Here is a 24,513-nt window from a genome sequence, read left to right on the forward strand (position 1 = left end):
TCAAAAGCAGACTCTCAAAAAAGACAATAATTTAGTCTCAAGTAGCCTACTTGAAAGTCAGACAGAAGGAATTGGTATTAAAACATGATCTTTCTGCTGACAATTCCCATCTTACAGAAAATGTAGCACCAGGTCATCCTCTGCCATTAAGCTGTAGGCAAAAAAGTGAATGACAGAACAATGGTTCATCTTTGGCAAAGACCAATAATGAGAGAACCCAGTTTTCTAGGTTAAAGTCCAGTTACTACTCAGTTATGAAATAGTTTGAAAAGTAGAAGACATCTATTAAGCTTGGTTTTTAAAACTAGTATGCAAAGCTTTTCCCTGAGGAAAATTACTGTTGAAAAGGGATCTTTGAATACTTTCTTGCAAAGCTTCAGGATTTGACTAATTGCAAAGCAGTTTTGTTTTGTTTAGTCAATTAATCTAGTTCTATCCCTGAAGCAGCAATAATGAATGAAAAGATAAGAAGCACCCTAATAATGTTGCAGCTTATCAGGAGAAATCTTCATCAACTTCTTCAGATGAACAAAGTCACTAGAATGGGCAGTTTTCCTTTTTTTCATTTTCTTCACTTAGATAAGAGCAAGAGGATAGAATCAGCTCAGAGTTTGTAAGACAAGCTCCTTATTACCTGTGAAGAAATATGGCCCTGAAGTCTGAGAAGCAGAACACATCTACCTCTTTATTAATACTAAAAATCAGATGTGAATAGAACTTAACAGACTTGTTTTCTTTTCTTTCTTTCCTATGTTACACTAAAGATGATGCATTTACACTGAGAGTCTCCAAGGCAGAATTCACTCCATTTTGAAGTAAAATACTTTTTTATGCTTTTTGTTGATCAGATCTGCTCAAATAGCACAAAAATAAAAGCTTCCAGTCTTGCTAGTTGTTTCTCAGAAGTGATGCTTGAAGTGACTGGGGCAGTTGCCATGGGTAAACTCCTGGCCTCATTAAAGTTTTCACAAAGCTTTCAACAACAGTTTGCTGGTCTAAATGCATTCTGCCAGTACTGCTGAAATTAAATGCTCCAAGTACAAACTCATGGCACTTTTCCACAATTGCTGTTGAATATTAATAGTACTCTCTCTCCCTTCCTACCTCACACTTAATATTAAAACACATTTTCAAATGCAACCAAGTTTTAAAATAAAGAACAGCTCACGTGCCATAAGAAATATTCAACTGGAAACATTTTGTGACAATTTTTGTTTATTGTAGATTTCTTTATCTCAGCCTGGCCATTCCTACTCCAATATCACTAAGTACATATTAAAATGAGTGACACTAGCCATGACCCAAACTATTGAAAGTGAGTAATGATGGGCAGCTGAGCCCCACGTTGAAAAGCTGCTGCCAACCCCCCCTGCTCCTCCTCCCTCACTTTTTGCCAACCTTTTGGCCAGATCTAATTTAAATGTGAATACCTTAAGTAATTGCCAATATTTGTAAAGTCACTATATGCAACTGCATTAAAGACAACAGATTTCTGTGTACTGTTTTGCAAGGTTCTTTTTCTTTTTTTGGTTGGGGGGGGTTCTTTTGTTTTAATGCCCTGTAGTTGCTGGGAAGGTGCTGGGTAAAACTTGCCTCGGTGCACAATTGTTTTATACACTTTCGCCTTACTTCATTCTTTGGTGAACATCTCTGGAATAAGTAATTACTGTGGGAACACTTCTTTACAGCAATTCTCAAACAGCAAAATTGGCAGAGGTTGGTTTTATAAAGTTCACAAACTGAATGGTGCCTTATTGCCATAAACAAAGGGATTTTAACTACTAGCATTAAAATACTCTAAGAATAACAGATAAGTGAATCTGTGAATAAAGATAAGTCCTTAATTGACAAGAAAATGAAGGATTAAGCTAATGCAGCATTATAGCAATATGCCAGGGATTCAAACTTCAGCCTACATCACCATTTTGGACTAAATGATTATAAAAGCTTCTTGAATGACAGAAAGCAGGACTCCCCTGAGAAATTTTCTGCCTAAAATTTGTCAAAATAAGTGCAACTTGCACTAAGACTCAATATAGGGTCTCCAAATGAATACATAATGTATTTAGTTACTTAAGATAATTGAAGTCTTGCCAATTTAATTAAAAATAAGCCATGTACTGAAAAGAAAAGATATTTCAGAATCTCACAACTACTGGTAACCCTGGATGAATTTGATAAATGTAGTTTTTTTTATCTTCTGCCTACTGGCTTTACCTGACAAATCAAAGATTCTTGCCTGAACAGACAGTTAAGGCAAAAGTTCAGGAATCAAATCCAGAAGTCATAATGGGCTTAACTGAATAAGAACTGCTAGCCTTGAACTGCACTGGGTGTACATAAATAGATATGTTGCTCTAAATTCCATCTAGACAGTATCTTTAAAATCTCATTGCTTTTCCATTTGTCCTTGACAACCTGCACAGACTTTGTAAAATAAATTTTAAAAAATACATAAATAAAATTAAAAACTAAATGTAAAAAGAACTAAGGGAAACCTGAAGAGTTAAAGCTTCAAGAGGTATTTTAAGGTGATCTTTCTTTTGAATTGAACCAATGGGTGAATACCAAAAGTAAGATAATTAAAATTTTTGTTGATTACACTGAAATAAAGGATGTGAGAGAACAAGCTCAGATTATTACCAATGGAAAAGGATTTATTCAGACACATTAGTATAATTTTGATAACTATAGCAAAGGAGAAGATGAGACACCCTATACCTATTAATAATTGCATAATGGCATGTTACTCCATGTACAGTCAGAAATAGGCCAATCATTTTTTATTAGAACTGCTGGGCACAGAAATGATTCTCCTCTTCCAGGTGTCATGAAATCAGCTCTAAACCCTACAAGAATGTCACATGGGGGAGTGGTTCTGAGACCTAGCTTGTCCAAAGCACTTAGAAAACATATTTTCTCCTGGGACAACTAGAGCACTTAAAGAAAAAGAAAACCTAAGTTTTATGATTGATTGAAATAAAAACAAACAATTGTACAATGGTTTGGGTTGGAGGGGAACTTTAAAGGTGGTTTAGTCCAACCTGCAATGAGCAGGGGCATCTTCAACTAAACTAGGTTGTTCAAGTGCCTCACCCAACCTGATGTTGAATTTTTCCTGGGATGGGACATTGATTATCTCTCTGGGCGAGCTGTTCCAGGGGTTCTCAAAACGCTTTTATCGTTAATCTTTGAAGCAATCTCTAAAGACATGTCACTACACAGGCATGCCCAGATATCTATGTAAAAGCCTTGCTTTAGCCTTAATTCTTCTTGAGTCAGTTTGAGTTTAGAGAAGAGAAAAAGATTACTACTTGGTGTAGATAAAGGCAGCACTCAACTCCAACATTGGTTGTTCCACCTTTCCTATTTCTAAAACATCCTTCCCTCCCTGACAGCATATAAAGCACATAAAAATAAAGCTACATCTGAAAGAGTGGACCTCATTTAGTGGCACCCATTACCAGGAGATGAATGGCAGCTTCCACTCTGATAATGGATTGTATTCAGAAGCCCCACAAACCTATGAAATTGCTTTGAATCCCTTCATAACAAAAGAGATTAGTCATATTTGAAACTTTTCATTCTAACTTGAACTGTGACAAAACATTGTCAGCAATCTTTTGGAATCGGTTAGAAATCATTTTCATGGAAAGATTCTGTTATGGTCTAGACCTTCTGTTGAAATTTAAAGAAAAAATAGGATTTAACCCTGCTTTGAGCAGATAGTTGGACTAACTGACCTCAGGAGGTCCCTTTCAAGCCATAATACATCTATGATAAGATTATGATGTTATCATAGCATATGGTAGTGCCATCAGCTACAATGATCTTGTGGACAGCCCCTTTTAAATTCTTCTCTAAATTCACACAACAGGTTTTTTCAGTTTCTGGGATTTGATTAATTTTCAGATTTATTGGATGAAAAAGTACCAACCTGCAACCTGAGCAATGTCCTTTTACAATCCTATGAGTTCAATTCATGCATTTTTACCATAATACAATTTAGGGTTTTTAGCAAGATTTATTCAAATGAGGTAAGCAATATTTTTACTTATTTGCATGAATGAAGTTTTAGGTAGTTTTACTGTTGCTCCCTCTTCTTCCAAAGTGGGATGAATTCTTAGAAATCCACAGACCTAAAGATATACAGACAAGTCCTTAAGAGTCAAACAGTTAAACTGTTTTAAAAGTAAAATAGCTAAGGCAAAATCTTCTGCCCCGCATTAGCTATTTCTCTGGCCCCTAAAAGAGAAGAGGAAAGAAAATAATAATAATTAAAAAAACATTAAAAAAATAGAAGGAGGGCGATAAACTAGACATACAGTTGCTAAATCTGAAATGCAAGTCCCACAGTCTGGAAAAGACTCTGAGGAAGTGTTGCCCACACAAGGTACTTAAAATGCAACCAGAGAAAGATGAGTCAAAAGAAGACTACTAAAGAAATTGAATTGACAAGGAGAGCAAGTTCACATTCAATAAAGTGAGCAAGTTCAAGTAGAAACAGATCTGGCAAAGCAATTCTCAGTAATTTGTGGAATCTATTTCTTTCTCTGGAGATTGACAAGCTCCAAAGGTGCACCATGAATGGAAGTCAATGTTTAAGAGGGCTCAGAACCATCTCTGATTGGTTATATAGTTTACCTTTAAAATTTTCTCACATTAGCATTGGTATGTCATGTCACATAAACAGAGCTCAAAATATTGGTTTTACTCTGAATTTCAAAGTCAAGTGCAGAAAGTGGATGACTTTAAAGTTATAGTAGATCTAATTTGTTTTAGAGAAAAACTTTTATAGAGCCTCAAAATAGCAAAGGAAAACATTATTTGAAAAGAAAAGAATCACTAAGTTAAAATGAAGGGCAAAATGTTCCCTTGCTAGTAAAAAAGTGAAATGATGGGGTTATGGAGAAACAGTTCTGTACATCAAGAGATTGTCTCTGATTTGAAAAAATGACTTGTCCAAAGGTATGAGGAGTGCAACTGCAGCAGGAAAGAAAACATGGCAGAAATCATGTGTGAACCTTCAAAATCTGTGAGGGTTTTGGTTGTTTTCTTCCATTGGATCTTTGAGAATCTAATTTAAATAGCTCCCCTTCCCAACATGGTCATTAGTTGTTGACTGAGACATTTCTCCTAGAAAACACTGTAGAAGTATACCCCAAGACAGCATCTGTAGATTACTCTTTATGTTAATCATGAGGAATTATGGAGAATATGACAGGATAATGTCAAAAAATTGTAACTGAAAGCTGTACAAATCAGGGGCAATTAACTGCTGAAAAAAGTTACTTCAGATAAAAGCAGAAGTATAATGAAAGCTTAGAGGTAAACCTAATATAGACATATCAGTTGAACTTAGAGACCCTGCTGCCATGCACAGTCATCCCAGTTTGTGCTTGGACTGTGCATCCAGGACAAACCAACCAATGGTGCATGAATGTAGGTGCAATATGGAAACAAAGTTCCAAGCTCATCTGCTGAGCATGTCCTTTCAAGAGGAGACCTAAATACTGTCTGTTTCAGTGCAAAGTTCCAATCAAAAGTTTGCTAAAAGCACTGCCAATACAGTCATATGAGTTGGAAGACAACTTCTGTAATGGGAAGCAAGCAAAAAAAATGCAATGGGTCCCATTCTAACATAATTAAAGTCAATGTAGATCCATTTACTACAAATTTGCCATCTTATTTCCTGTGACAGCTTGGTTTGGACGCCAAAAACCCCAAATTCCTTTCAATTCTGTTACTTAATATAAACATGAGGCTTCCTGGGCTTAGTTCTGCTCTTAATACACAAGTTTAAATGGCACATAAGAGGTCCTAATTTTATACAAATATACATTATACACAAATTTATAATTTTCTTACACAGGCAGCTGTGAGAATAAAATTCTCCATAGTTAAACCTTGGTAGGCTGGCATCCAAAAAAGAAAAATTCCTTTACACATTAAGTTTAGCATTACTTGCATATCTATGGTATAGTTCCAAAGCAACGGACTTTGTTTACTGCTGGCAAAGTCATGCATGTTCACAAGGTTCAGCCTTTACTGATGAAGTTTCTGGAACTTAAAACATTAATGGTATAATATTCTTATGTAGGGTATTTTACAGGTGACTTTTAAACAGGTTACTGCATATAATCAGCATCTAGGTATACATTCTCATCATATTATGGAAACATAAAAATCTGGGAACTTGATAAAGTTTCTCATACCACATTTAAAACAGAAATGCTTAAACTTTAAAATCAAGTGGAAACTTCAGTTCTGAGTCAAAAACTGATTAATATCTTTTAGGGGCTGTGGGTGGTCAGTATCTCTGAGATTCTAACATTTATTTAAGCTGTGACTAACTTTAAACCTTGATGTTTGAAATGCGTTGTGGATTTGAGAGGCTTTTTGCTCTTCTTTTTAAAAATTATTTTTAGTATATTCTCATATTTCTTATCCTTTCCTCTTGGCAACTTGATCATAGAAGAGGGGTGGATGACCCTCGTATTTTGGTGAGATACTTGGCTGTAAAATTCATATACTTTTTCTGCAAAACAAACTTACTCAGGTCTTCTGTCCTTTCAGAAATAAAAAACAAAACCAAAAACATTCAGTTTAGTTACAGTACCAAATTCAGTGCTATGGCAATACTATTGGCAGAGCCTAAGCAAACTGGGATTCAGTGTAGGAGATGAGTTTATCTCCACAATGTAGAGCTAGGCCTAATTTTTGCTATTGCCTTTTCTCACTCAATGATGTTGTCTAGAAAACAGCAGAAATTATTTTCTAGCAGCAAAAAGACTTTCCCATGTTTAGGTAAGATAGCTGGTGGTCTCAGATGTACAATATGAAAATTCTATTTCTGTGAAGTTGCTTTGCTTGCTGGAACTCTCTATTCAAAAAATCAATAACCTGAAGAGAATACTTCAACATCTCACTCAGCAGGACTGTCATGAGATGAGTAATGTTGCTGTTTGGAATTCCAAAAGGAAACAGAAATTACTTTTTAAAAAAAAAAAGCAAAGCAGCTTAAATGAAAACAAACAAACAAAAAAATCACAGGAAAATACCATGAATTTGAGAAGACTTCTGAGGAAATACAAGGTGATTTCTAACAATTTCCTGGAAGGGTCCTATGCAAACCACCTCCTTGGGTTTGAGGCTCTGTGCTGTGGATCAAGAAGCTTGGAACACAGCTCAAGTCCAGCCTTTACCCTGACAGCCCAGCCTGTTAGCTCTGTGAGAAGGGTACTGAAAGACCAAAGGAAACATTGGGAAATGTTTCCTTTGGTTCTTAATGGGAAAACCTGAGCTCCAGAGAACAGAATGGCGAGACTCACAACTGTACTGTTAATTCTGGCCACTAAAAATAGGATGCATATCCATACTGCCATATCATGTTACTTGGCTTGTGCTATTGCTTAGGACAGATTGAGCCACAGGCCAAAACTGTGTCAGGGAGCACACAAACAATTAAACAGCACAGACAATTGCATGTCTGAACTAAAAATAACAACCCAATCCTATTCCTTTTATTAATATGGACATGAAGCAGAAAAGTTGAAAATCACCTCCCTGCCAGCAGACAGCAGAAATTCGTTGTGTACTTTCAAGAGTTTAAACACAACAGTAGCGGAGTGCCAAAGCTGTTCAGTTTAACTGGGGTTCACAGATATCTGAAACCAGGACCCAGCCAGTCCAGCAGGACTGAGGGGCACCATTGTCTTTAGAAGTCCTGAGTAAGCTGATATCGTTCACTTGATGGATCACTTCTGTTTGGAAATATCTGAAAGGAAATATTCTGTTTATTTAGAAGTGATCTTGCTTTCTTTGCAAATAAACACAATTTGACTTTTTATTCTAAAACCAAATAGAATTACTTGCTTTAATTTCCTGCTTCTGACTACCTTAGCACGAAGCAAATTGTCTGACACACTTCAAGCACATTTGTGGGCACAGAAACAAGAAATAAAATGCTGGCTTTCATCAGCTTTGTGGGGAATTCTAAATAGATAATATATAGGAAGGGAAGCTAAAAGAAATACACATGCATTAGCAATGACACAACTGGTAGCTGTTGCAATTTTTACTGAATGTTGAAGTACTGGTATTCAAGCATGGATTCTTTAGATGAGGTAAAAATGTTATTTATGAAGTTAACAATACAAATAACTTGTTGCTCACAGCATCATGTGTAGGCACAAGCAAAAGCAGCTATTTCTAAGAGCATTAAGTTTGTATTTATAGTGTCTAGAACTAGAAATTACAAGTGGCAGAATGCTCAATAAGCAACATGGAGTTAAGCAACTTATCACAGCGAGCAGGGGAAGACTGAAGCAATCACAGAGAAATATGCTTAAAAGAGAATGCTGAGCAAAGTTTTTCAGTCTCTTTAGCAACTTTCCAGACTATGTGAAAATGCAATTTCACCCCTCCAGATTTCAAGATTGTTGCAATTGGAAAATAAATCATTGATGGAAAGCCCTTTCCAACCCATTAATTTGGGAAGGGCGCATTCATAGCTGCTGAGAGAAGTAGAAACCAGTATTGAAATAAAAACAAAGTGGCAGGCAGATCCAAATGAAAAGTGGTGGAGCAAATGCTGTCACAGCTCAAGATCTGCCAAAAACAAGTACATAAATACAAACCTAGAGGCAGAAGAACAGCAGCCCTATCATGGTGCATGTTCCAGTATGGAAATCACAAGCATCCTCAGCCCTGGGTCTACTGGGAAAGCTACTCTTTAGTTTGAAGAGCACAGACATGATGAAATCATGAAAAAATGAATTTATAAAAATACTAAAGCCCAATATATATGGATGTTTACCCAACCAAAACCACACACATAATCACACAAAGATAGTCTTCACTTTTCTAGCTGGCACTGTGACACCAGTCATGCTTTGAAACCCAAGCAACTTGATAATGAAACCAAAAATAATCTCGAGGGCAGATTTATTGTGTTGGGAGCTTTCTGGCTTTATTGGGCATTATTCTTTGAGTTCTTGTCTCGATGGGAGTAGTACATAAAAAGGGTAATTGTTCTAATTCAAGAATAATCCAGGACACAGATTGATGATCACTATGGAAGAGATTTAATAGTTATGTCTTTTACTATCAGTATATGAAATATGCAGCTTGAGTGGTGGCCAGTGCTGGAGCCTTCCTCTTGAGCATATGAAGGTTAATCAGGAAAGTGACCTGTTGAGATGTACGTGTTGGAAGGCTGGACTGCCACAAAAACACTCAATTTATGTCTTAAAATGAGATGTAGACGCCAGAGGACACTCATTGGCAGCCAGCCCTATTCTGTATTAATTCCTTTAATTTGTGCCATGTAACTTGTTATTTCAAAACACAGTTTGGTTGATAAATTTTATGCAAGTTATTTGAATAGTACCTGCAAAGTCAGAAGAGATAAGGTTGGTAAAATCTGATTACAAAAGATTTGCGTAACAAAAAAGCTGAAGCTACAAAACTGCATCTTTCCTAGCCCCTGATCTAAGAGGAGGAGAGGTTGTTCTTTGTTCATTAGGTGTGGCCTCTGCTGCACAGTCTGCATTTCAGGAGACAGTCTCCCACCACTGCTGTGTCTGGGTGTGTCCTCACAGTCTGGGCATACCAGTTTACACCAGTGCAGCCTCGCTGTGCTAAGACACCAGAGTTAAGAAGAGCTGCTAATGTAGTGGTAAAGAAACAAATCCAAACACTAATGGAGCTTGTCACAGCTTAAACCTTTGGACCCATAGCTGTAGGAGTCTGTAAGAGTTTACAAGCTTTGTTTGTTGCCCTTGATGTCCCTGACCAGATTTAACTCTATCAAGGCTTTAGCTTTCCTAACCTGACCCCTGGTGGCTCAGGAAATTTCTGTGTATTTCTCCCAGGCTGTCTTTTGAGACCCTCTGCAAACTTCCTTTTTGTGTTTGAGTTTGTTCAGGAGCTTCTTGTTCATCCACACAGGCCACTGAAGTATTCCTGCATATTCCTACAGGTTTCCTTAAGGTCAGCTTGACTTCTCTGACCACACCAGTTCTGTGTACCTGCCCCTGAGAACTCCTTTTAGAATGAAACACATTTGTCTTCCATGTTGTCTTTGTGAATACTGTATCAAAACAAGAGAAAATTTTCATCTGTGGGATAAATGGGACAGGGTTGGCAGAGAGGGAAAAGTAACTCTTCATGAATATTGTCTGGACAAAAGCTTCTGTGAATAATTTATTGAACATCCTTTGGCATAGGAGGAGTAGTAGTGTCTTCATGATTTTTGTTGCACTAGAATGGTAGCTAGCCATACTTTAGAGAATTAGGTATTTTTTAATCATCTGACCAGTCAGAAGGTCATCTAACTAAAAAGAACTAGAATTTACAAAGTGAGGTGATGGTTTCCTATTATTCCTTTAAAAGAGAGAAAGAGAAACATGACTGGAGAAGTCATATTCTAGAAGACACTGATAAAGAGAAAGGAAGACTTCTTGGTGCCATAATCAATCAGTTATGGCTTTTTCCCTGAGAGGTGGGATGGAACAAGGTATGGAAATACACTGATTTATCTCTTACGCTGTTTGAAATAAAAGTGAGTTTTTCTTTGGAACAAAGACTCAATGCCTGTTAGTTTATGGTTCAGTCATATGTGGTAGTTCAAACTAAGACTGTCCTGTAAGCCCAGAAAAGGGTTACCCAAGTTATTGGGAAGGGAATAGCTTCCCAATACCTACCTACTCTACCTTGGTTGTAGAGTAGCACACAGCTAGAGGCTCCAGAGCTTCTAAAAGGTAAAAGGCTTGTGGCTCCTGATCTGAATGTTTGGGAAGTCCAGCCATTGCAATTAAGGAAAGCTTTAGAATGTAAATTCAGTTTGTTGAAATGGTTTGAGTATTCAAAAGGGAATGATGTGAAAAATGCACACATTCCTATGTACAAACCCCTTAATAACGCTGAGAAAAAAATCAAAGTAATAGAGCTTAATTTCTCTTACTCACAACCTCTTAGACAGAAAGATTAATATGTACCAGCACCTCTACTAGACTCAAGCTGACTATTAAAAGATTTTTTATTTTGCATATTATTATTTCTTAGTGGACCACACACCCTTGTAAAAAAAAAATAACCTCTATGTGGTCACTCTTTTGTTTACTTTTTTTAAAAAATATAACAGCTTTGGAAGTGTTAGCAGCATAGTTGCTATATTCTGTTTATGGCTTCCAATAAAAAACAATAGGCCCATTTCATTTAAAAAAGGGACTGCTAGGAACTGTAAGCCCTAATGCAATTTTAAACCCATTTTACTTACTTATTCTTAAGAGACTATAGAAGAAGCCACTCGAAATGCAGTCAGGAAGTTGGTGACAGTTCTTCCAGTGCATATTAGTTGCATATATAATTAAAGAAGTCATGTTTAAATGGCTTTTCATAAATGCAGTGCTTTTCTGAGGACAAATCACACTTTGTGGCATTTCATTTCCAAAACTTTGTGATTATGCATAAACAGAAAGACTATGAATTAACCTGATTTTGTACCTCCAGAGAAAATGGGAATCCTAAGAGGAATGGAATATAATAGCAAGGATAGCTATAGGGCAGTCTGAACCTTGAGGGGAATACCTCCAGGCATACAAGTTATAACTATTTCCAGCACGTGTTTAAATCATTCTATCACCAGATTTGAAGTTGGATTTCTTTTCCCATAAGGATACGTGGCAAACCCAGCAATATTAACGCCATAGATTGAACTAAAAATGCCACAGCTCTGGGAGAGATTTCTACATTGCTGTCAAGTTTTAACAATAAAGGTCTGTATTTTTATAATTTTTATCACTCTGCAAATTAAATTCAGAGCTAGAAAGGACGTTAATCACAGCACATAATTCAAGAGCTACTATGGTGTTTTTAGAAAGATGGTGCTGTGAAAAATCCAAGAAACCAAGAATTCTGCCAAAGGCGCTCAAAGAAACCAAAGTAAACTCAAAACACTCAGACACCTCTGCCAGAGTCTAAATCAAAGCCTTTCACAACTAGGAAGCTCAGAAGAAGATGGCTAAATTCTGAGCAAACCTGCCTCAGATTTAAAAGGGAATATTGCTCACACAACTCTAACTATCAGTTCATCATACTTCTCAATAGCCACCATCAGTAGTGAAAGTTTTCCAGCAGGCAGATACACTTGAATGGATAAGGGAAGCACAAGGCAGGTGGAGTCAGAGAAATGACATATCTGCCTATGGGCAGATATGAGAAAGGATGGAAGATGGAGAATGCTCCACTTTCCAAAAACCTAACACAGAGATACAACTGGCCTAACAGATTTTCCATAATGTATTCTACTTGCTATGAATGGGAAGAGACAGCCAGATTATTTGATTTCAGGGATCATCAGCTGGATTCCCACTTCAGAACAGAGTGAGACCAATGCTGGAACCATTCAGGAATGGGTATTGCATTGCCCTACCTAGGTGAAGGCACTTATCTTTTGCTTTTCAAGTAATGAGTGCTTGAACTTCTGCATGACATATCTGTAAAAACTGCCACACCACCCACCTACTTAAAAATTTTCCAAGCATCTCATCTCATCTCATTATTTAAGTCTGGAAACAAGCATCCTCCTTTCCTGAGTGCTTTCTTGCCATGTAAATAATCCCAATCACTGCAAGAGTACAATTATTTGTGCAAAGGGACTTTTTGTAAATTTGTGTAATTATTTGTTCAAAGGGAGACAAAGTGGTAGAGTAAGGCCCTAACTTACAAAGCTTAATAATAAAAGCTGGAGATTTTTATTGTCTGCACATCATAATTAGGTACCGCAAATCAAAGATTAGAAAAGAAACAGTTCTAGTGACAATATGTGCATTGTTTCAATGAATTGAGACTAGGAGTTTAATCTCTTACATCTGCTATGATCATGCAGCCTTTCTTTGATAAATACAAAAACCTGTGACTTCAACAAATAAAATTGAAATCAGTAATTAAAAAAACATAATAGCAATTAAGCCCAACTTTGGACCCAGCCAAGAAAGCTGCAGTCTGTAGTGGCTGGATTCACACACACACACACACACACAAAAAATCATTCTCTGATTTCTACTTTGGAAAATAAATAGTACTTATGCAGTCACTTCTCTTGAGAAGGAAGGATAAGCTAATAGCATTTTTGGTCTGAAGCCACCACTTCATCTCTTAGCCTCTTCCTCTCTTCTTAAGAGCAAAAAACAAAAGGAGAAAGAAAAGTCTTTTCCAAGGCATGATCCTCTATAACAACACAAAAAGCTCTGCAAATTACCCTTTAAAAATAACAATTAGCTTTACAGTACCATTTTGTGAAATGTGAGTATTTTTGAGTCAGTGTAGTAGTAGTAGTAGCTGTGCACAGACAGCTCAAAGCTACCAGGTTTGCTCACGAAACTGCATTGCCTGACATTGATGGAGGAACCACCTGTAGAACATAAGAAGGTAATTTTGTGCCCCCAGAGACACAGAGCCCTTGGGTGCTTTGCTGAAACATCCATTTTCCTGCCAGCAATGTCTGCATGTTGCACACAGAGGAAAAGTGGGATATTTTCTATATGAGAAAAACGTGTCTCCCTCCCATCTACCTACCCTGACTGCCAGCTTCCTTTCATGGTCTCAGCACTTTTTGCTCCTGAGTATGAAGAACAGATGCCAAAATCCCATAACAAGGAACAGCTTCCCACAAGATTTCTTGCAAAATGCAGCATAAAGAAGGTTTTGACAAACCATTAACAGAGTCCAGAAGAACAGCTCCAAGGTAACAATCACGTTCCAAAATCAAATGTCCTTGCTTTAATTAGAGCCAGAGACTGTAGTGAAAACAGCAGAATCAGAGTGCATTAGGAGAGTTTATGATAAAATCTATGGAAACAACTTCCAAAACAATGTAAATTTATAATTTTACTACTTCCAGATCTGACATTATTTCTTTGCTAGTAGCTCTGCTTTCTGGTGGAAATTTGTATTTTTTTTCTCTTCCCAAACACTTTTTCTATGTTACTCAGTAATAATTTTCCTATCAAATCATCTTTCTTTTAATTTTTGCCATTTCTTTACCATATTTTTGCTGTACAACATAGAAATGTTACATTCACAGAAGATTTCAAATACAAACAAACCACAAAACAAAGTCAAAAAATAAAAGCATATTGGTGAAGGTTTTGTGGATATTTTTTGCTAGAAGACATTTCTTGCTTCAACATTCACTTCAAGGGAAAGCGGTGTTCATGTCCTCAACAGCCATCAGATCAAAAAAGCTTTACTGCAGGAAGCTAAATTTGCCTTTTGACCTCAACAAATTTCACTCTTTTATATGACAACCAAAACTTGTTTTCACTAGACAGAAATTGTTTTGCAGTTATGTTGAACATTCCAAGAGGGAGTCAATGTAAGTGTAAACATTGGCATTTCCCAGTAGAATGGAAAGAACAAGGAAGTCAACGTTCTTACATAAAATTGTACTACTTCCACATGCAGAAATCCTAAATTTTAATCCACAAATCTACCTGTGACAGACCTATGACAGATCTATAGAAGAGGCCTTGGGGTCCAACTTTCTTGTTACAGTGGTTTACTCTTCACAAATGGAACTGCCTCCTGCACAGGAGTTCTGCTATTCCTTGGTCCATCTTCCTAAGAGCATTAAAATTAATGATCACTCCCCAAAAACATGAGATAGGCAGCCACACATACACTGTCTGAGACAACACCAAGGATTACATAAACTCAGCCGCTTTTCCCAATCTTGCTGTGTTCATTTACCCATCACAATTATTTGTGCTTCATCTGAAATGCTGCACAATGCCATGAGAGAAATACTTTTCACTCTTTTTGAAGGAGTATATCCTTTTCATCACTGAATTATTAGCCATAAAAATATATGGTGGTAAAGCTCCTATTTTATCTTATACAGAGTTTTCTGATAGGTGCTAGAATTTCCTCCACATTTTAGCCTCCACAGACAGAACTGAACAAGACACATTCAATTTCTGATTCAATAAAAAAAGCTGAAAGAAGAAACATGTCAATTAATTAATTATTAAAATGTGTCTCTAGTAAAGATTCTCTTTACCTCGCTATCTAATAGCTATAAAAACACCCAAATATTTTAATTTGGGCTAAAATTTTTCCTTAAAAGTTCAAGAACTTTTTGCATAGAATTTTTGATTGTTTCTTTCTTTTTGGAAGGGAGAAGTTGAGCAAGTCACACACAGGCATTGCCCTGGCTTTTTTTTTTTCCTTATTTTCTCCAAGCATTTTTTCAACTAATTTTTGCAGCTCATCATAGTTGGGAGTTTTTTAGGTTTTTCAGTAAGTTCTCTATAAATACAGTGTTTTCTCTCAGGCTGGAAAATTTGTCAAATGTTCCTAAGAATTTCTAGGATTCTTCCTTTTCTAGGCCAACGTAGCCCAGGAAAATGCTCTTGTGCAAGGTTTCAAGCAGTATGTCTGCAGAAAACAGATCAAGACAGTGTGTTGTACTACTGAGCAAACCAGGAAATGAGAACTAAGTTCTTAGCATTACATAAAACTCATACAGAGTGTGCATGTCAAACATGAGTCTGATTGGTTTTTTTTGTACAAAACCAATGCAGGTGTTCACTGACTTTCCACTTGTACCTGGTCTCTTGACACAAGTCAAGTTTAAACTGTTTATTCCTTGTCTATTTTCACTAAATAAAAAACCAAACCAACAAATCACAGAACTATTGACTGTGATTCCCCAAACAATGTACATTCATTCTACATTGCCAAACAGAACTAGTACTTTTAGTAAATTTGCTATCTTCAATGTCAGATATTCCTTCACTTGTACTTTCCTTAAATACCATTGAAGAACATAAATATTATGAACACATACACACAAAAATATTACTTCAAGTATCCTTTCTCAATATACTGGAACTTTTAATGCAAAAGCTAGACACAATGTATTTTTAGACATGAACAAAAAAATCTACATGGAGGCATAGTTCTAGCACTGCTGCAGGCTGGCTCTTATGCACAAATTGTTCATAACAGTTATAACATAACAATAAAAACACAGAATAAATAAAGAGACAAACAAGACAAACTAGAAGCACAAGCAAAGACAGCAATCTTCCTCTAACAGAAGATAGCAATACCTAGTGTTATCTCCAAAATTCATCACTGATCAGAGCAACTCACTTGGGAACAGTTAACAGGTTGCATTATCTTTGTAATAAAACCAAAAAAATAAACTCATCTGTGAAAGTCATTAATGCATTTAGGTGCTGCTATAAAGATTACGTACAGCCACGTAACAGCTCAGAAAATGAGCTTGTTTTTCTAAATAGCACTTCCCAGCATTCTCACCAGTGATACTGAAGCTTCCTGTTTCATTGAGCCAGCCAAATCCAACAGCTAATTTAGCAAAAGGCACTGGTTTCTCCCTCCTAACAGATATCTGTTGCTGTAATAAACAGTCACTGAATACATTGAGGTTACCACACGAATGGAACTACTTTTTCAAACACCACTGTGAAGCAGAGGGTTGACAACAAGAGAGTTTAAAACAAAACTGAGGTAATCCCTGGAAGTGTTCAAGGCCAGGTTGGATGGGGCTCTGAGCAGCCTGGTCTAGTCAACCCCCCCATGGCAGGGGGTTGGAATTAGATGATTTTTAAGGTCTCTTCCAACCCAAACCATTCTGTGATTCTATGATAATTCCTTTAAAGAATCTTTCATTTTCCAAGGTCCCAAGAGCCCCAAATTTGGACAGAAGGGATGCAACTGACTCATTATCCAGAGAAACAGTAGTTGGAGTGGATATTAGTGAATACCATATATGTGTTAATTATTTCAATAGAAGTAAACACAAAGCTTATTTTTTATCATGCAAGTGTGGTCTGTGCAACCTGTTGAAGTCCTTTAGGTCCTTTAAAGTGTTTTATCCACCTACAGTGGCAAAGCACACCACTAGAATTGCACATTCATTCATTATTTTTCAAAGATTCTAGATGTGGTATTTTATCAGGATTTCTAGCATCTGGCCATAAATACACAGGATAAACAATAGCTTAAGCTGTCTATCAGGTTTAAGTAGAAAAAAAATAAACATTAAGGTTATCTATGAAGCAAGGAATATTGCAACTAGCAAAGGGGGGTAAATTATAGAAGTTGAAGGCACTTTTCTGTCCAGGAAACAAGAAAGGAGTGTGAATTCTTGCAAGTTTAAAATGTAGAACTAGCTCAACAGAAGATAACACAGGTACTGGAGAAAATTTGTAACACTGAGATTTCCATGGAAAGAGGTTGCTGATGCTTCAGTTATCAGGTCAAAGAGATGAAATAAAAGCCCACCAACCCTTTTCAAACTGACTTCTGACATAAACTCCTCTTTCTTTCAAACATTTCCTTGGAGGCCACTTACATTGTTTTATATTAAGAGGGCAATTCACAGGACCTTTGCCTGCAGTAAATACACTTTTTCCTGAGCTGACTTGCTGCCTGTTGCTTGCTAGATGCACTTAGCTCTATGATTCTGCGTAAATTTACATCATACAAGGCTTTATTTTCAAGGATTATCCCAGTGAAAAAGGAACCTGAGTATGCTCCTGTATTTCCTGGTTGGTGTTCCATGTTTTCACCAATGAGTGAATTACCTCAACAAAACCAATCTGAAAAGTTACTTGAGCTCCCTTGAGAATGCATCTAATTCCTTTAAACTGGATGGAAAGGGCATGATCAAAGTGAAAATGCACACTGAGAGACTTGCTGAAATGATCCACCAGCAGGGAGGACAGAAGCAATGGATTGAATTGTTTTAAGTACAGTGGGAAATAAACTTGCTATTAGCAAAGTTCAAAATACGCTGAGTACAAAGAAGAAAGAGAGCAATTGTCTAGTTCACTAGCTGTACATAAAATTTGGAAAAGAGCTGATAAAATTAATTATCTGAAAAGGTAATCTCTTAAAAATCAGTTCTGTATTTTCCATTCCCTCCTTTCCCAAATGTGGTAAAGGATGTGTTTATGACTAGTTGAATTCTTCAAAGTAATGCTCTCTATATATTCGCACCACTTTTTCAGAGTGCATCTGACTGACACAGATCAGAAAATAGAATATAAGAGTCCAGATAAACAGAGAGATTTCTGATTACAGGTGATTCTGTATCCTTTAGCACTGTGAGTCAAACATCCTTGATTTACATCTTTGTACTTAGGAAAAGTGTAATTAACATATTCTTAAAAATTTTTGAATAGAGCAAAATAACACCACTTACAGGGACAAGTTATTAACATGATTCTAGAGAAGAATCTACATGTTCTTATACAATGTTAATGTTGAAAAACCAGAGAATGTCAACATTTTAAAGAAATAAAGGGGAATTTATGTACTGAAACTGACAGAGTTTGCTGTAACATAAATATTAAGACTGTGCAGAGACCTGATAGCAATGCTGGAGTATCTGAAGGGGCCTACGGGAAAGGTGGAGAGGGGCTTCATCAGGAATGGCAGTGATGGAATAAGAAGCAATGGTTCTGAAATGAAAAATATGAAATTTCGACTAAATATTAGGAAGAAATTCTTTCCTGTGAGGGTGGTGAGGCACTGGCACAGGTTGCCCAGACTAGCTCTGGCTGCCCCATCCCTGGAAGTCTTCAGTGTCAGGTTGGATGGAGCTCAGAGCAACCAGGGATGGTGGAAGTTGTCTCTGCCCATAGCAGGGGGTTTTGAACTCCATGAGTTTTAAGGTCCATTCCAACCCTTTAACCCTTTACATTCTATTCTTAACACACTGCACTGCATTACTTTTATTTCTTTTTTACTTTTTTTTTTTTTTTGTCATTTGGACAGGATTTTTGTCTAAATATTTATTGAGCAACAATATAGGCTCCTGATTCCTTTAGGTGTGAAGTGATGTCAAGTTATTGCTCTGATTGCTACAATGAATATCAAGATTCAAATACCTGCATTGGTAGGAAGGCATGAGGAGTTGAAAGCTACAAAGAAGCCTTTAAAAAATTTAATAAGTCACACTAATGACAAGTACTACAGGTAACTACAAAGAACTATTAAAGAAATGAGCGAAAAGGAATAACGTGTCTACTAGGTAGGAGAGCCTAACCATTAGGGGTATGAGGCAACTGGTTGTAAGGTACACAAAGTTTAAACCCAGCTCTGTTTTAGAGATATTTTAGTGAGGACATATATTTCTGCATTCCACAAACACTGGCATAAAAGAAACAATGCTAAAAGGAGGCTGAGCAGGTAAATGAAAGAAGGAAGGAAATATTGTCATTTCGGCCACACACAGAACTTTAGTGACACATGTCTCACATACCCGCTGCTCCCAACACCTGCTCATGTGCAGCTGGAGACCTCTGAGGGACAGGGATCAGAGTGACTGCTCAGTCCTTGTTTGGGCTGGCATTCCAGGCTGTCTCCACAACCTGTTGTAGCCATGTTTCTAAAAGACAGTCTGCCAGAAGCACCAAAGAAAGTAGGCAGAGTTTTGGAAATAACCTTTTTTACCACATTTCTCCAACTACCATGCCCGTTTCCCTTGGCAGCACTGCAGGTGTGACTTGAAGTGTGTGAACCCCTGGATGCTCCCCTGGCCCCTGCCCTGGGCTCTGAACAAACACACAGCACAGGAAGGCAAGTTTTGCCTCAAGTATTTCCCATCTTCTACACAGGCCAACAAGAGACGGGTGATTATCATTGTCCCCTGCAGGGAAAATGACTGATAACACAATAAAGTCCCAGACTGTCTCAGACATGTATCAGAATGGCACAGGAAAATGCAGCTGTGGGGCAGGACTTTATGTAGTCAGTTAAGTCAATTTTTTAGAAAAGACACAAATATAGTTTCACATACGTACCAGAAAACTAATATGCATACTCAAATGATGTAACTCTATCGACATAACGTTCACATCAACATTGATATTGATGTTGGTTTCCAAATTTGGATTGGAAGGAGAATCAGACTGTCTTCAAAAAGAATTCATGAAACAATTTGAAAATTCAATTATTATAATTTTTTTACAATGACACAACGTTGAGTATTTAGAAACATCTCCACGGAAGCATGAAACCCAGAATTTTCCAGATCTCTCTGATCATTGTAACCTTCTAAAAATTGTGGTAACTACGCTTAACATTTTTTTGGTTTTCAGTCATTTACGTGGAAATACATTTTGTTACAAAACACCAACAGATTGTCATTCCTTATATTCTTGTTTTCAGCTTTAAGTAGTGCTTGGGTGTTGTTTACAATGTAAATATTTTTATTCCAGCATGGCAATCATCATTATCATAGTCTTAATTCTATGCCCGTATTTTGCAGAATAAGAAACAAAGGGAAATAATTTTAGTTTTGCAGACCAATTAAAGCAGCTGGTTTAACAATGAGAGCTTTCACTAAAAAGATGTACTTAGCCCATTCTGCTTGGACAGTAAATCTACACCATTGTCAAGATTTTGCATGTATTACCATGAATGATATGTTAATAACTTAAAGATCCAAAGCATTATAACTGCCTCTCAGTTAAAGTCTTACACTAATTGAAGTAATCTACAGGAAACAGCCACAGAATATAAATTTCCTGGGAGAAATTAATGGGACTCTAAGAAGAAGCTATTCCACACACACAGTGGTTGTTTCATAAGTATTTGATGGGCAGGCTTTAGGAAAAGTTAGCATCTCTCAGTTAATAGAAAAGGGAAATACAGCCTTACACTCTAATACAGCAGCCTGCTGAAAATTCTCAACATAAGACATTTTCACATAGCAAGATGTTTTACCATTTTGGATTTTCTTTCATTATCAAAATGGTCAAAGTATGGCAAATTTTAAAAATTGATGTTGAATGGGACATTCCAAAAAGATTTAAAAATGCAGAAATATTTCAACTTTGTTGACAAATTGTAAACACCTCTGAACATTCAAGAAACCAAAATATCTTGTTTTAATTGAAAACAATGTTTCGACTTTATTTTATGAACCATCAACATTCCCTAAAAAGAACAAAACAATTTAGTGGCTAGCTGGTTTTGGTTTTGTGCATATACCCTGTGCTCAACTGTATTTTATTTATTATAGCTGAAGTAAATCGATTCCTGAAGATGGCACTGAGGAAAATTTAAATGGATGCCTGAGAGAAGAACACAGAGATACTTCCCTGCTATAACTTCCTTGTCTGCAGCAATTCACATCAGGGATTTCCTGAGTTAGAGGTAATACCAATGTGTTTAACAGTTCTTCACAGTTTTTTCATCCATGAATTTGACTGAACAGTCTGAATAAAGGCAATTTTTGAAGCAAAGATAATTTTTGTGGTCAGGAGAGTCCTAAGGTGAAATTTTCCGTTGTATACACACACACTTTTTGTGCATATGTAATAATATATCTCCTGTTCCTTGTTTTGAACATGGATCATAAAGGAGAATACAAGCCCAACTGCTCTTCTGATAATATGACATGCTAAAATAGAGCTTGCTATGTGCACTTTTGTCCACCCAGATTAAAGTTTTTATTTGGTGATTTTTTAATTTGTTTTGAGATTACTTGACCTGGGGTGGAATATAATTTTTCCATTCCATACCTGTGGTACACTCAAAAATTTTTAGTAACAAACATTACCCAAAGCTAGCTCAGGTTTTACAGAAACAGCAATTTTCATTGCACAGCTATAAATTCCCTACCAACTCTACCAGGTACAAAATATCACAAATTCTACAGACCAGATCAGATGCACTAAAAGGGTCACAAATCAGCTACAGTGTATTTTTCAGGGCAGGTCTTCTAGGTTTGTCTTCATACCAACACTCGTAGAACCAAACACCACTCCACCTTCCCTGGAAAGCCCAAAATGTTTTAAATATGTTTCTTACTGCCACTTGGCCTCTCTTCAAAGCATGACAGCCCCATAATCTGTATCTCCTTTTTGATGTATATAAAAGAATAATTGCATAGATTTTTTAGTGGCTGGGCAAAATTTAATCCCAAGGATCAAGCAGCTAATGACAGGAGCAGGCAAGCCTGGCTTCCTTGCTACAATGCCATATTAGAGGTCAGTCATCCTCACATTGCTACCTCAACCCAAAGCTTCTTGCTCCTCTCACAGTCTTCCAAACTACCAACAGAAGAACATATCTAGAGACAAAAATATAAATTTATCTTTGCCATGAGCAAGAAGACTTGATTACACCTCTGAGATACCGAGCAGGTTGTGATCAGGGCATTTTTCTATCTCCATACATACTTAAACTTATTTCCAGCTAAGAAAACATTCAACAACAAGAATTCAACTAGTGTGAAAACAGCTTTTGATGTGTTTAGCAATAGATTTCAAAACAATGACATTGCACTCATAGCACAGTTAAGTTCCCTAGTGGTTCAGTGCCAGCTTTCTGCCCCCAAAGTTAATGTCCTCTACTTTTTTCTTCCAAGTAAAATTCTCCACAAAATGTATACTCTGCCAGAACCGGGACGCTGCCAGTCAGAATAGAAAGTCTGTGCATGTCATATAAAATATTTATAAAGTATAGGATTTGTGAAGAAAATTTCTTCTCATTTCAACCGCTTTGATGCTAGATTGAAATTGCAAGAATGAGGGATAGCTTTTGACTTTCTAGATAATTTTGGCTTTTGCAACCCTCTCTTTAGCCATTTTGGATACATACTGCACAATGCAGAGCCATCTGGTGAAATTGAATTTATCTCAGCTACATGAGGGATCTATCCCTCCTAATTAGCTGGCTGCAAAGGTAAGTTAGCTCATGCTTTGTTAACAAAGCAAGTCTGCTTCTACTACCAAGGTAGCTTGGTTCATGTTACAGCTGATAGTTCATAAGAACTGTACCCTTCTTTGCATGCTGTTTTGGTCTGCATCTACCCCTTTCTGTGGTTATACATTGTCTGAGATTACCTGAATATTTTTTAATAATTATCTTGCCAATCTAAGGGGTTTTTAAAATGTCTGTGCCATTGGCCCTTTTGGACTTGTTTATTCATGTTAAAGAAGTCCAATCCTCCTTGATCCAGCCATCTAACCTATGAATTTCTCTACTTTTGCCCTTCAGAGACAGTTTTCATTTCTCCATGAACTCAAATGAGGTCACAAACATAAGCTGTCATAAATCATGGTACTCTTCTACGATTTTCACTTCACTCAGTGTGACTTTTTTAATCTTTCTAAAGACAGTTTCCAAAAACATTAAGTGATAGTTTTCATAACAAATTCTCAGTGCTTAATTTTATAATTGCTGGATAGTGGCACAGAGCTCAAACTCCCTTGGTGAAAACAGTTGCCCTAAATTTATTACATTAAGGATTTTCTTCTAAGAAGATGTTTTCTCCTTTCACTTAAATGCAGGAATAGAATGAAAAACTGGGTGCATTAATAAAACATGCCTAGATTCCAAAATTTCCACGAAGAGCAATACAGCACTGACATGTAATGTGAAAAATGAAAACAACTGCACGAAGAAATAAAAACAGAACCCCAGAAGTCAGCAGTTTGCTGCCTTGCACATCAAAGCCCCTGTCTGAGAGCCTTCAGGGTGACGTAGTGCAGCAGGCACTGCTCAGCTCCCCTCCCATCAGCCACCAGGAAAATAAAGACACTTCAGGGCAGGATTTAGGCCAAGAAAGAGCCCCTTTTCTGGTGCCAGCCCTTAAAATATTGTAGGACTGTTCTTGAACAACTGATGACTCCTATATCTATATTCACTAGTCTTTCTGTATTTGCTTCCAGAAAACAGTTTTGGGTCCCTTCCAGGCTTTTTCTCATACAGAGAAGAGCCATCATAATCCATTTCCCAACATAATTTAAAGTGAGGAAAGCTGAAGTGTCACACTAAAATAGTAACTGACCTTGTTTACACAAGGTTTATTTTGATTCAGTATTAAAGTACCCCATAAATAAGCTATTTCCTACAGTCTTAGATGAGCGTATATCTCACTAATGTACTCAAAGAATATTTATATGCCCAAGTGAAACATATATATATATATATTTATGTAAGTATTTCTAGATATTTAGACCAAACTCAGCAATGCAGACATGGTTATACAGTTTTCTACCATTTCTACCCTTTTCCTATAGACTATAAAAGAAGCCAGATAGCTCAATATCCTTTTCCTTTAGATAAATATATACAGAGTATTTTAGTCTTGATTTATATGGAGTATTGAAGCCAATTCAGCATTGCATGTTGCAAAAAGAGCAGATGTGCAGCCCTTTTAAAGGGTAGCAGTGTCACTGATTCCTTAGAGCGTGTTCTGGGTTTGGCTGGGGTAGAGCTCATTTCCTTCATTGTGGCTGGTGTGGGGCTGTGTTCTGGATTTGTGATGGAAACAGTGTTGATAACCAAGGATGTTTTTGTTATCACTGAGCAGTGATCAGAGACAACCCCACCACTGAATGGGCTAGGGGTGAACAAAGAGCTGGGAGCTGATCCCAACTGACCAAAGGGATATCCCAGATCGTATGGAGTCATGCTCAGCCTATAAACCAGCGGGAAGAAGGCAGGAGGGAAGGATGTTCA

The sequence above is a fragment of the Fringilla coelebs genome, assembly GCF_963513975.1.
Source record: "Fringilla coelebs genome assembly, chromosome: 2".
Taxonomy (NCBI): domain Eukaryota; kingdom Metazoa; phylum Chordata; class Aves; order Passeriformes; family Fringillidae; genus Fringilla; species Fringilla coelebs.